This window comes from Solanum pennellii, chromosome 11, assembly GCF_001406875.1.
Source record: "Solanum pennellii chromosome 11, SPENNV200".
In the NCBI taxonomy this organism is placed as follows: domain Eukaryota; kingdom Viridiplantae; phylum Streptophyta; class Magnoliopsida; order Solanales; family Solanaceae; genus Solanum; species Solanum pennellii.
In genome coordinates, this window is record NC_028647.1 from 58,341,671 (window position 1) to 58,357,596 (window position 15,926).

The window sequence follows — 15,926 nt, forward strand, 5'->3', positions numbered from 1 at the left end:
TTAGACTTTGTACGCTCTTTTATCATAAATAGTACTGCCTAGTTTCAAAAAATATTACACAGAAGATTCACTTCAAACATGAATGTGATAATTAATGGACCCGCAGATGAAATATTACAACGATCAAAGGAAAAGTGTAAGAAGCTTCAACAGGGCATTGTATATATAATAACTTCAAGACAACAGTGCATTCTTGATCGTGGAATATCATTGAGCGATAGAGAACCTGAGATCCGATGCAAATTAACAATCAATCAAAGGATCCACTTGGGAAGAAGTCTGTATATGAATTCATTGCTGACAGTACGATTGGGGATAACCTCACTCATTCATATTTCTTGTTGTACCTGAAATAAGTTATCTTGTGCCACAAGCAATTCATGCGTTGAAATTGTAGATATTTGAGTTGGGTCATATCACCAATCCAGACGTACTTTGACCTAAAAATTCGCTCAATTTGATTTGTTTAATAGTATAAAAATTTTAGGATAAATTACATATATATACACACCTTTATTTTTCATTATTTTCTACCATTTCAAAATATTTCCAAATCCCTTATTCCTACCTAATTCTCAAATCAACCGGATAGATAAATATCCCATTTACCTTTTGGTAGTTCAATCCATGGCGGCAGAATTCACTTATGATTTTTTATGTTTGATATGGTTTATAGTGTGTTGGATCGAAATAAGCCTATACATTATTTTTATCATGTGTATTGTATATGATTTTTGGGGCAAAAAATGATACATTATTTATGTGACATCTCACAAATTTGAAATAGCTAACAGACTAAAAATATTTATTTTTGGAAAGAAAGAGGAAAATATGAAAAATTGCCTAAGTTAAGAAAATGAGTCTTTGTCATTTTCAAACGGTCATAACTCCTATCTCAGGATAAGTTAGAGGTAGTTCTTGATATGATTGGAAAACCCTTTGATAGATCCTTTCGGCGCTGCTGAGTTTGCGCATTTTCAATGTCATATAAGGGAGATATGCCTATCGGAAGTTGGGCTGTTGAAGTAAGGAAAGTCCCAATCCGGATTTAAGGAAGGACAAACTAGTCTTTTCACAAATTAATTTTCTATTTGGTTTTAGGGGTTTATTGGGGGCAAAATTAAGTTTAATTCAGTTTTAGAAAATCAAAATCACGCTTAGGGCTTGGAGAAAAAGAAAAGTCAAGAATTCGCCAAGAACGCCAACGTTTGCGAGTGGAATTCGTCCGAGTGATCTCTGTCAAGGTATGTGAGATCTTTTCGTGTTGGGTTAGTTTACCCGCACACCAACTTGTTTAAATTCAGCAATTTTGAGTTGGTTACATCTTGTTGTTCAGTTGTTACATGACTAGTGTTGATTTGACTCGTATTTTTGGGCCGTTTTTTGAGTCAAATCCATTGGGTATTGAGGGTACTAATGATCCTAAGTGTTTGGGGGAAAGAACCATGGAAGTTTGGAGGATTTAGAGATGAAAAACAAAGGGTAAAAGTCGGAGATTTTCTGGGCAAGGGCTGGGGCGCCGCGCCTGCTAGATTGCCACAAAAGTTCTTCCAAACTTTCGCCTCTGGCGCGTCGCGCTAGCCAGAGAACCACAAAAAGTTCTCTGAACTTTTACGATTGGCGCCCCACGCCTCTCAGAGCGCCAGGGACGCTAATTCTCCCCATTGTTCCATCATCTTTTCGTACTAATTCCTAAGTAATGTACCTACGATTCCAAATTGATTCTAACACTCTAAAGTACATCTAAACATGATGAAATCATCTATAAACATGAGATCATGAACCTTGATTCATAACCCAATTCAAGAACACAAAAGTTAGGAGTCAAGTCTAGAAGTTAAGAAGCAAGTTAAAGTAAAGTTTTTTTTAGAGTTTTCAAGGGTCTTTAACTATGTTTTAACTTTATTTTAAGACTCATCTTTCAACGAATTTGACCCTCCAACAATAATTAGAACACGTTGAGTGTTCAATATTTTTTCTATATAGATGACAACTTGCAAACAAAAATCTTTAGCTGTGAAGTCTGAATCTGGTTCAATTGCACCTAAGCAAAAGTGATCAAATTAACTTTCTCAGAATTGAAAGAAATATTTTTTAAATAGTAAAGTATATTTTTCACTAGAATCTATAATTACTACTATAAAATTATCTAGGTAGTCATTTGATATAAGTATTCTTGAGAATAAACATATATACCTAACAAATAGTGTCGTACACCTTGTTTCTCAGTATGTGTGATCTTTTTTGTAACAATTTCAAGTCCCTTATAAACTTGCATTTTATTCGAGTTGATTATTTCTCCTCGAAAATGGGTGGCAAGGTCAACAGAGAGACGAGATTTTCCCATTCCTGTGGCCCCCATTATGAAGATCACTTTGTTCTTGTTGAACTGTTCATTGTTGATGAAAGTATTCATTTTATCTACACAAAAGAAAAATAATTAGTTTATAATAGTGAATTCATAAAGTCAGACATTAAAAAATCTTGTAAATATAAAGCTAGTAAGTAGAAACCTTGCTTGACTTTGAATATACTATCTAAAAATATAAAATTTTCTTGATGGTGGATGTGGAAAAAAAATTACATTCAGCTTTTACAGTAAAATCTTTTTGGTGGACTTATTAATCGAAATACCAATTTCATAATTACTAATATATTTTAGGATAAGAATGACTTTTAAAAGTTTATAGATATGTCAACATGAATTTTGGTAATTATTATTAAATATATTTTAGGATAAAGTTATTAGTGTTCGTTTTTAGGAGATCTCATAGAGCTGGACTTTTATAGTAAAAATGTGATTTTTTATTTACTTATTAATTAGTAAGCCAAATTAAATATATATAAATTCATATCTTTTAGGATAAGAATAATTCATTAAAAAAATTAGAGATATGTCACCTTAAATTTTGGCGATTAAGCTTAAATTATCTTAGGATGACGTTTCTAGATGTATATTGTTATGAGATCACAAGTAGTTACAAAAGAATTGTACAAAGAAATCAATAATATTTCTGAGGGAATATATTCAAGTGATAATGCGTCAAATCTTACACTATTCAACAACACATTATAAGTGTTAAGTCTAATTCCATAAGAAGGAAGTGAACAATTATCGATAACTGTTTCAATTACGAGTATTTATATTAACTTGTGCTACATATAATAATAGATAAGGACGTTATTGAATCAAGCTTCAATCACCGTGATAGAATTATGTAGAATATATTCATTACCGATAGATTACAATTTTACTATTTTATCTTCTTTGTCTATTTAACATATTTAAGTATTGATCTAAGAATTCTATTCTTCAAAATCCCTTTTAGGGTGGAATCTTCCCGAACATTTATGGTGATTTATTATTTTATCACTCTATTAGCTTGATATTATGAGTGATCTCATGTAATTGTGTACGTACGTATTTGTATTAATATATATTAAATATAGAAGACTTGGACTTGGACTTGGGGCTTGGGCTTGGGTCGAAACTTAAAATAAATATTTCATCTATAGATATAATTTTTTTACAAACAAGAGTAACATATATAGAAATAAGGGTCATATCATACATATATATTTGTAATGCAATACAAACTGTACAAAATAGGTAAAAAATAAAAGAGACCCAAACAGAAGATGGCGATAATGACAGCTTATGTACACTCAGTAATAATATTGTGATGATCGTTTTTGAGAAATATCTTTACAATATATAGCCATGGTTGCAAAACAATATTCGTCCATGTTTCGTCAAGATCTTCTTCTCTTTCTTCTTTGAAAACGTCCGTAGCAATAATATGATGCACTGACCACATTTTCTCGCTTATTAATCGTTGAATCTTGTCAAGTTGGTTACAAATCAACATACGAGTATTACGCTTGATACTTGAAATTGAAGCTTGAAGAATCATCTGCTTTGATTCATCATCTCCGTCTATATTTGTTTCTTCCCTTAAAAATCTGTCCATTTCAGGGACACCGATGGACCGTCTGATTCCTTTGGTGTAATCTGCATCTGGAATGAACATCTGTCGCACCTCATCCACTAGCCCTGCAGGCAACACAAATTTAAAGAAGAGTTTTATGTAGTAGAACATATATTTGATAACCAAAAGTATTATTAAGAAAATTATATAAGAAAAGTTTTTAGCTAGCTGCATGATAGTATATCTTGATTGATACATAAAATAATTACCAAAATTACCTGCTTTGACCATTTGATCAACCATCCTGTCAACTCTACGGTTCAAGACTGATTGCTCAACATCAATCCAAATAAAGCAACTATCATACTTATATTTGAACATGAACACAGGATCTTCCACAAGTTTTTCAATATACGAATTTGACCCTCCAACAATAATTGGAACACGTTGAGTCTGCAGTATTTTTTCAATATAGACGATAGCTTGCAAACAAAAATCTTTAGCTGTGAAGTCTGAATCTGGTTCAATTTCATCTAAGAAAATCTGATCAAATTAACTTTCTCAGAATTGAAAGAAATAATTTTTTAATAGTAAAGTATATTTTTCACTACAATCGATAATTACTACTATAAAATCATCTAGGCGGTCATTTGATATATGTATTCTTGAGAGTAAACATATATACCTAACAAATAGTGTCGTACACCTTGTCTCTCAATGTGTGTGATCTTGTTTGTAACAATTTCAAGTCCCTTGTAAACTTGCATTTTATCCGAGTTGATTATTTCTCCTCGAAAATGGGTGGAGAGGTCAACAGAGAGACGAGATTTTCCCGTTCCTGTGGCTCCCATTATGAAGATCACTTTCTTCTTGTTGAACTCTTCATTGTTGATGAAAGTATTCATTTTATCTACACAAAAAAATAATTAGTTTATAATAGTGAATTCATAAAGTCAGACATTAAAAATCTTGTAAATATAAAGCTAGTAAGTAGAAAACTTGCTTGACTTGGAATATACTATCTAAAAATATAAAATTTTCTTGATGGTGGGTGCAAAAAAAATAATTACATTCATGTTTTATAGTAAAATCTTTTTGTGGATTTATTAATTGACATACCAATTTCATAATTACTGATATATTTTAGGATAATAATGACTTTTAATAGTTTATAGATATGTCAACTTGAATTTTGGTAATTATTATTAAATTTATTTTGGGATAAAGTTATTAGTGTACGTTGTTAGGAGATCACATAGAGCAGGGCTTTTATAGTAAAAATGTGGTTTTTTTAGACTTATTTATTAGTAAACCAAATTAAATATATATAAATTCATATCTTTTAGAATAAGAATAGTTCATTAAAATTTTTTAGAGATATGTCACCTTAAATTTTGGCGATTAAGCTTAAATTATCTTAGGATAACGTTTCTAGATGTATATTGTTATGAGATCACAAGTAGTTACAAAAGATTTGTACAAAGAAATCAATAATATTTCTGAGGTAATGTATTCAAGTGATAATGCGTGAAATCTTACACTATTCAACAAAACATTATAAGTGTTAAGTCTAATTCCATAAGAGGGACGTGAACAATTATCAATAACTATTTCAATTACGAGTATTTATATTAACTTGTGCTACATATAATAATGGATAAGGACTTTGTTGAATCAAGCTTCAATCACCATGATAGAATTAGGTAGAATATATTCATTACCGATAGATTAAAAATTTACTATTTTATCTTCTTTGTCTATTTAACATTTTTAAGTATTGAGTTAAGAATTCTATTCTTCAAAATCCTTTTAGGGTGGAATCTTCCCGAACATTTATGGTGATTTATTATTTTATCACTCTATTATCTTGACATTATGAGTGATCTCATGTAATTGTGTACGTACGTATTTGTATTAATATATATTAAATATAGAAGACTTGGACTTGGACTTGGGGCTTGGGCTTGGATCGAAACTTTAAAAAAATATTTCATCTATAGATAAGAAGTTTTTTACAAACAAGAGTAACATATATAGAAATAAGTGTCATATCATACATATATATTTGTAATGCGATACAAACTGTACAAAATAGGTAAAAAATAAAAGAGACCAAAACAGAAGATGGCGATAATGACAGTTTATGTACACTCAGTAATAATATTGTGATGATCGTTTTTGAGAAATATCTTTACAATATATAGCCATGGTTGCAAAACAATATTCGTCCATGTTTCGTCAAGATGTTCTTCTCTTTCTTCTTTGAAAACATCCGTAGCAATAATATGATGCACTGACCACATTTTCTCGCTTATTAATCGTTGAATCTTGTCAAGTTGGTTACAAATCAACGTACGAGTATTACGCTTTATACTTGAAATTGAAGCTTGAAGAATCATCTGCTTTGATTCATCATCTCCGTCTATATTTGTTTCTTCCCTTAAAAATCTGTCCATTTCAGGGACACCGATGGACCGTCGGATTCCTTTGGTGTAATCTCCATCTGGAATGAATATCTGTCGTACCTCATCCACTAGACCTGCATGCAACACAAATTCATTGAAGAGTTTTATTTAGTAGAACATATATTTGATAGCCAAAAGTATTATTAAGAAAATTATATAAGAAAAATTTTTAGCTAGCTGCATGATAGTATATCTTGATTGATACATAAAATAATTACAAAAATTACCTGCTTTGACCATTTGATCAACCCTCATGCCAACTCTACGATTCAAGACTGATTGCTCAACATCAATCCAAATAAAGCAACTATCATACTTATATTTGAATATGAACAAGGATCTTCCACAAATTTTACAACATACGAATTTGACCCTCCAACAATAATTGGAACACGTTGAGTCTTCAGTATTTTTTCTATATAGACGACAGCTTGCAAACAAAAATCTTTAGTTGTGAAGTCTGAATCTGGTACAATTTCACCTAAGAAAATGTGATCAAATTAACTTTCTCAGAATTGAAAGAAAATAATTTTTAATAGTAAAGTATATTTTTCACTAGAATCTACAATTACTACTATAAAATTATCTAGGTAGTCATTTGATATAAGTATTCTTGAGAATAAACATATATACCTAACAATTAGTGTCGTACACCTTGTCTCTCAGTGTGTGTGATCTTGTTTGTAACAATTTCAAGTCCCTTGTAAACTTGCATTTTATCCGAGTTGGTTATTTCTCCTCGAAAATGGGTGGGAAGGTCAACAGAGAGATGGGATTTTTCCGTTCCTGTAGTCCCCATTATGAAGATCACTTTCTTGTTGTTGAACTCTTCATTGTTGATGAAGGTATTCATCTTATCTACACAAAAAAAAAAATTAGTTTATAATAGTGAATTCATAAAGTCAGACATTAAAAAATCTTGTAAAGCTAGTAAGTAGAAACCTTGCTTGACTTGGAATATACTATCTAAAAATATAAATTTTTTTGATGGTGGATATCTAAAAAAAATTACATTAAGCTTTTATGGTAAAATCTTTTTGTGGAGTTATTAAGTGTCATACCAATTACATAATTACTAATATATTTTAGGATAAGAATGACTTTTAAATGTTTATAGATATGTCAACTTGAATTTTTGTAATTATTATTAAATATATTTTAGGATAAAGTTATTAGTGTACGTTGTTACGAGATCACATAGAGTTGGGCGTTTATAGTAAAAATGTGATTTTTATATACTTATTAATTAGTAAACCAAATTAAATATATATAAATTCATATCTTTTAGAATAAGAATAGTTCATTAAAAAATTTAGAGATGTGTCACCTTAAATTTTGGCTATTAAGCTTAAATTATTTTAGGATGACGTTTCTAGATGTATATTGTTATGAGATCACAAATAGTTACAAAAGGATTGTACAAAGAACTCAATAATATTTCTGACGGAATATAATCAAGTGATAATGCGTCAAATCTTACACCATTCAACAACACATCTTAAGTGTTAAGTCTAATTCCATAAGAGAGAAGTGAACAATTATCGATAATTATTTCAATTACGAGTATTTATATAAACTTGTGCACCATATAATAATAGATAAGGACTTTATTAAATCAAACTTCAATTACCGTGATAGAATTAGGTAGAATATATTCGTTACTGATCGATTACAAATTTACTATTTTATCTTCTTTGTCTATTTAATATTTTAAATTATTGAGTTAAAATTCTATTCTTCAAAATCCTTTTAGGGTGGAATCTTCCCGAACATTTATGGTGATTATTTTATCACTCTATTAGCTTGACATTATGAGTGATCTCATGTAATTGTGTACGTACGTATTTGTATTAATATATATATTAAACATAGAAGACTTGGAATTGGACTTGGGGCTTTAGCTTTGATCGAAACTTAAAATAAATATTTCATCTATAGATAAGAATATTTTTTACAGACAAGAGTAACATATATAGAAATAAGGGTCATATCATACATATATATTTGTAATGTGATACAAACTGTACAAAATATGTCAAAAATAAAAGAGACCAAAAACAGAAGATGACGATAATGAAAGTTTATGTACACTCAATAATAATATTGTGATGATCGTTTTTGAGAAATATCTTTACAATATCTAGCCATGGTTGCAAAACAGTATTCGTCCATGCTATGTCAAGATCTTCTTCTCTTTCTTCTTTGAAAATGTCCGTAGCAATAATATGATGCACTGACCACATTTTCTCGCTTATTAATAGTTGAATCTTGTCAAGTTGGTTACAAATTAACATACGAGTATCTAAAGATATAAAATTTTCCTGATGGTGGATGTGAAAAAATAAATTACATTCAGTTTTTATAGTAAAATCTTTTTGTGGACTTATTAATTGACATACCAATTCATAATTACTGATGTATTTTAGGATAAGAATGGCTTTTAAAAGTTTATAGATATGTCAACTTGAATTTTGGTAATTATTATTAAATACAGTTTAGGATAAAGTTATTAGTGTACATTGTTAGGAGATCACACAGAGCGGGCTTTTATAGTAAAAATGTGATTTTTGATAGACTTATTACTTAGTAAACCAAATTAAATATATATAAATTCATATCTTTTAGAACAAGAATAGTTCATTAAAAAATTTAGAGATATGTAACCTTAAATTTTGGCTGTTAAGCTTAAATTATTTTAGGATGACGTTTCTAGATGAGATCCCAAGTAGTTACAGTAGGATTGTACAAAGAACTCAATAATATTTCTGACGGAATATATTCAAGTGATAATGCATCAAATCTTACACTATTCAACAACACATCATAAGTGTTAAAGTCTAATTCCATAAGAGGGAAGTGAAAAATTATCAATAACTATTTCAATTACGAGTATTTATGTTAACTTGTGCACCATATAATAATATGACTTTATTGAATCAAGCTTCAATCACCGTGATAGAATTAGGTAGAATATATTCAGTACCTATAGATTGCAAATATACTAGTTATCTTCTTTGTCTATGTAACATTTTTAAGTATTGAGTTAAGAATTCTATTCTTCAAAATCCTTTTAGGGTGGAATCTTCCCGAACATTTATGGTGATTATTATTTTATCACTCTATTAGCTTGACATTATGAGTGATCTCATGTAATTGTGTACGTACGTATTTGTATTACTATATGTTAAATATAGAAGACTTGGACTTGGACTTGAGGCTAGGGCTTGGATCGAAACTTAAAATAAATATTTCATCTATAGATAAGAATTTTTTTACAGAGAAGAGTAACATATATAGAAATAAGGGTCATATCATACATATGTATTTGTAATGCGATACAAACTATACAAAATAGGTCAAAAATTAAAGAGACCAAATCACAAGATGGCGATAATGACAGTTTATGTACACTCAATAATAATATTGTGATGATCTGTCACAACCCAAAACGAGTCGTGAGTGGCACCCACACTTACCTCCTTAGGTGGGCGAACTAACACAGCTAAACCCCAACATATACCAATAGTTCAACTATAAATAATATAAATAATGTGGAAGCTCCAAAACTTATTAAGCAACCAATTCAGATAAGTTTCTAAAGTTTAATACTTATCATCCCAAAATCTGATAGTCATCACGTCAAGGACATCTATTTTCAAATTACCAAGTCTAAGAGTGTTTGAGAAAACCAAAATAAGCAAAAAGATGGTCCTTGTCCGAAATTCAAAGACATCGAGACGTGAATGATAAAATTCAGCACGAGCTAGAATTAATAGCTCACCCTGAACTCTGATGTGGTGGAGACTGGCTAGAGCTGAGGGCGAGTAGAAGTCGATGGTACACTTGTTGCACTCCACCAAAGAACAGAGAAGAAAATACAAGTAAGGGTCAGTACAAGGAACACGTACTGAGTAGGTATCATCGGTCAACTCAAAAAAGAAATCAATATATATTGAATAATAATATAAAATCAACTACAATACTTAACAGGTAGAAAACAACAAACACATGAACCATTGACAACAACACCATAATAGGTACATCATCAATCACAACATCAAGCACACCTATGAGGATTCATGCCTCCACACCATGCTCATTAGGAAAATAAATTCTTTGAGATTAAGTTTATTAAGTTACTTCAGGATTCCATTCCTTTAATGTTATTGTGTCGGAACGTGACACTCCGATCCCATATATCGTGTCAGAATGTGACACTCCGATCCAATAATACCGTGTCGGGACGTGACACTCCGATCCAATAATACCGTGTCGAAACGTGACACTCCGATCCAATTATCTCATTATTTTATTTCATCAAGCCTTCGTTATTCAAGGCATCAGTTTAATAGAGAGGGTTCAAAATTAGAAATTCAACAGTCTCATAATTTTAGGCCAACCACAAACCACACAATCAAAACATACAACCACACAATCAAGTATATAGGAGACTTTACAATATCACTTAATACATATCAATCGCTATTTAGAGTTTATCTATCAAATAGAAACAAACCATAACCTACCTCCACCGAAGAACTGAAGTCAAGTAACTACTTCTCCAATGCTTTTCCCTTACTCAATGCCTCCGAACCTTTCCAATCTATCAAGTATATATGCACCATTTGTAAGTTAATGAGTCTACAAACACCCAAGTTATTACTATACGTCTATCCAAGACCCAAAAATTCACCTAAATCTATAATCAATTCCTAAAGTTCAAACCTAAGGATAAGTCCAAATTTCTCCCATTAGCATAACTTTAATGGGATTGAAATAATTCGATACACATACTATTGAATTACCTATCTCAATATGTGACGATATAATTTATAGAACAAAATAAAATAACCTTAGGTTGATATAAGTTAATTATAGACCACTAGTGTTAACCACAAAATCATCTCTGTCATCTAAGTCGCTATATTATTTTACTTTCCTCCAATCATCACATTATAATTGTATAATAATCTTCCCCTAATTCAGTTGGTGATAATTTATGGCTGAATTGACATCAAAAAAACAAAAGTGGAAGTCACTTTTGTTGCCACGTCAATTTGAACACAATTTCACTTTGATACAACTTACTAGTATCAAAGTCTATCCATGCAAATTATTGATTACAATCAATTAACAACACTGCTATTTCTTCTAATCTTGCCATTAATTTAAATAAATTGATTAACATTCACACCTTAACCATTACTCCGACAAATTTCTTCCAAGTCCAACCCATTTAAGTTACTGGCTATTAACGAAAGACAATTATCCATCAAGTTATTCATATTCACACCACCCATGAGAAATTTTATACTCTAATCTCTTTTCAACCCACACCAATGTAATAATAGTATCCATAAAACAAACATTAACCATTTTACTAAGCAACAACCGTACATAAACAATATTTAATCAGAACTATCGAAACATTACCTGAAGGCAGAGCCGCCATTCTTCATTATCAAACACGTATGTTTTCTCTCTTCCTAATTAATTCACCTTATAATAATATTTTAACTCCTCAACTCACCATGATTTCAATAGCCTTTAATAAATATTCTATACATATGTTTTGTTGACAGAATTTCCAACATAACACAATTGAATTGAATTATACAAGATCACGCACGTGATAATTTTCATAGCCACCGCTACTATATTAACCCAGAAAGCATAAACATTCCATTAATCTAATTATGAAAAGTAAAAGAAAAAGGTCACTTGAACTCCCTTCGTGAATTTGCTTTGACGATTCGTGCGCCTCCCTTCTCTTTTGTTTTTCCTCCTTTCTACAGATCAGTTATCACCCTAATTGTATACCTTAATATTATAATGGGGTAAAAGTGACCCCTTATTTATTTTATTATTATCTCCTTTAACCACCAACTAACTTAATTATTAAAACTACCCCTCCTAATTTCATAATTATAATTATGAATAGTCCAAAACACCCATTAGAATTTATCGAAAAGTATTTTCTGCCATAAAAAGTTCTAGTGCTCAAAACGACCGAAATTGATCGTTACAATAGATACCAATTTTACCCATCGTTCGTCCTCGAACGAAAACTAGAAGAAAGGCGAGGGCGAGAAAGAGTACCAGAATCTATAAAAAGATGTGGATATCTTTCTTGCATATCAACCTCACTCTCCCAAGTGGACTCTTCTACTGGACGATTCTTCTACTGAACCTTGATAGATGCAATCTCCTTTGATCTCAACTTGCGGACCTCCATATCTAGAATAGCAACAGGCTTCTCCTCATAAGACAGATTCTCATCAAGAAGAATTGAATCCCAACGGATAATGTAATTTCCATCACCGTGGTATTTTTTCAGCATATACACATGAAATACCGGGTGCACTCCTGACAGCCCTGGAGGCAAGGCCAATTCATAGGCCACCTCCCCCACGCGCTTAAGAACTTCAAATGGTCCAACATACCTCGAACTAAGCTTACCTCGCTTACAAAACTGCATCACACCTTTAATGGGTGAAACCTTCAGTAAGACTTGTTCACTCTCCATAAAATCCAACTCCCTAACCTTTCGGTCTGCATATTCCTTCTGTCTACTCTGAGCTGCTAAAAGTTTTTCTTGAATAAATTTCACTTTCTCTAATGATTCCCTCAGAAGATCAGTACCCCAAGGTCTTACCTCAAATGCATCAAACCAACCAATCGGAGACCTACATATCCTCCCATACAGTGCCTCAAATGGGGCCATATCAATACTTGAGTGATAGATATTGTTGTACGAAAACTCTGCCAAGGGTAAGAATTTATCCCAATGACCACCAAAATCTATCACACACGCACGAAGCATATCCTCCAATACTTGAATTGTTCGCTCAGACTGCCCATCGGTCTGAGGGTGAAATGCAGTACTAAGATCCAGTCTAGTACCTAATTCAGCATGTAATGTCCTCCAAAACATTGAAGTAAATTGCGTACCTCTATCTGATATTATGGAAAGTGGAACTCCATGCAATTGAAAAATCTTAGAGACAGAGTTTAGATAACTTCTCGGCATTGTAAGTCATCTTAACCAGAATGAAGTGAGCAGACTTAGTCAACCTGTCAACAATTACCCAAATATAATCAAACTTACCGAATGTCTTTGGAAGACCAACTACGAAATCCATTGCAATTCTTTCTCACTTCCATTCAGGAATGTGCATTCTCTGAAGTGTCCCTCCAGGCCTCTGCGGTTCATACTTTACCTGCTGACAAATCAGGCATTGGGCAACAAAATCAACAATGTCACGCTTCATTCTACTCCACCAAAAATGTTGCTTTAGATCACGATACATCTTGGTTGCACCAGGATGTATATAATACCTTGAACTATGAGCCTCTGTAAGAATAGTGTAATCAAATCATCCACACGGGGCACACATACCCTTCCCTTAATCCTCAAGATGCCTTCTTCATCAATTACTGCCTCTTTAGCCTCTCCACGCAATACCCTATCTCGAATTCGGCTCAGCTTCTCATCAGCAAACTGATTTCCCTTAATCTTATCAAGAAAAGAAGATCTTGCCTCCACCCTGGCCAAAAATCCTCCTTTCTCTAGTACTTCCATCCTCATAAAGTCATTATCCAGAGTCTGAACCTCTCTAGCCAATGGGCATCTAGACACTTGTAAGTGGGCTAAACTACCCATGCTCCCTGTTTATCTACTTAAAGCATCTGCCACAACATTAGCTTTTCCTAGGTGATATAAAATAGTAATATCATAGTCTTTCAATAGCTCCATCCACCTCCTCTGCCACAAATTCAAATCTTTCTGAGTAAAGACATATTGTAAACTACGATGATCTGTATAAACTTCACACTTGACCCCATATAGATAATGTCTCTATTGCTTTAATGCAAATACAACTGCAGCCAACTCCAAATCATGGGTCGGATAGTTACGTTAATGCACTTTAAATTGCCTCGAACCATAAGCAATTACATTCCTCTCCTGGATTAGCACTGCACCCAAACCAGAATAAAATGCATCACAATAAACAATAAAATTCTTACCTTCCACTGGCAAGGTAAGAATTGGTGCAGTAGTCAACAAGGTCTTGAGTTTCTGGAAGATTTCTTCACATTCTCCCAACCATACGAATGGAACATTTTGCTTAGTCAATTTTTTCAGCTGGGAAGCAATAGAAGAAAATCCCTTGATGAATTGACGGTAGTAGCTAGCTAAACCAGGAAAACTCCTTACCTCAGAAACATTAGTAGGCTACCCAACTCTTCACTGCTTCAATCTTAGAAGGATCCACCATCACTCCATCCTTAGAAACCACGTGCCCCAAGAAGGATACTGAATCAACCCAAAACTCACACTTTTGGAGAATTTGGCATAAATCCTTTTCTCCCTTAACAACTCCAATACAATTCTCAAATGCTCCTCATGTTCTTTCTTGCTCTTTGAGTATATCAGTATATCATCAATAAATACAATAACAAAGTGGTCCAGATATTGCTTAAAAATCCCATTCATCAGGCTCATGAAAGAAGCAGGGGCATTCGTAAGCCCAAAAGACATTACTAAGAATTCATAATGCCCATACCTGGTTCGAAAAGCAGTCTTTGGAACATCTGTTTCCCGTATTTTCAATTGATGATAACCGGATATCAAATCAATTTTAGAGAAGACACAAGCACCTTGTAACTGATCGAACAAATCATCAATGCGAGGAATGGGATACTTGTTCTTAATAGTTACCTTATTCAGCTGCCTGTAGTCTATGCACATCCAAAAACTTCATATTTCTTCTTCACAAATAAAAAGGAGCACCCCAAGGGGATGCGCTCAGTCTAATAAAACCTTTACCTAACAACTCCTGAAGTTGGGCCTTTAACTCCCTTAACTCAGCTGGAGCAATTCTATAAGGGGGAATGCAAATGGGGCGAGTACCCGGCTCCAGGTCAATACAAAAATCAATATCTCTATCCGGTGGAATACCAGGAAGGTTTGCAGGAAACACATCCAGAAACTCACAGACTATCGAAATACACTCAATCGAAGGCACTTTGGAAGTATCATCCCTGAGATATGCCAAGAAAGCTAAACAACCCTTACTCACCAACCTCTTAGCATGAAGAAAAGAGATAATACGAACTGGAGTGGAAATATAGTCACCCTTCGACACTAGTGGATCTGTCCCAGGCTTGGCCAATGTCACAATTTTAGCATTACAATCTAAGATTGCAAAATTTGGAGAAAGCCAAGTCATACCCATAATTACATCAAAATCAACCATCTCTAGAATAATCAAATCTACATAAGTATTTCTCCCCACAAAAATCACAAGGCAAGACCTATACACCTTCTCGACTATCATAGACTCACCCACAGGAGTAGAGACACGAATAGGCATGTCAAGCAAATCACAATATAAATCAAGACCAATAGAAAATAAGGAAGATATATATGAAAATGTGGATCCAGGATCAAACAATACAGAAGAGATGCAATCACAGACCAAAAGAGTACCTGTGATAACAACATCAGATGTCTCTGCCTCAGACCTCC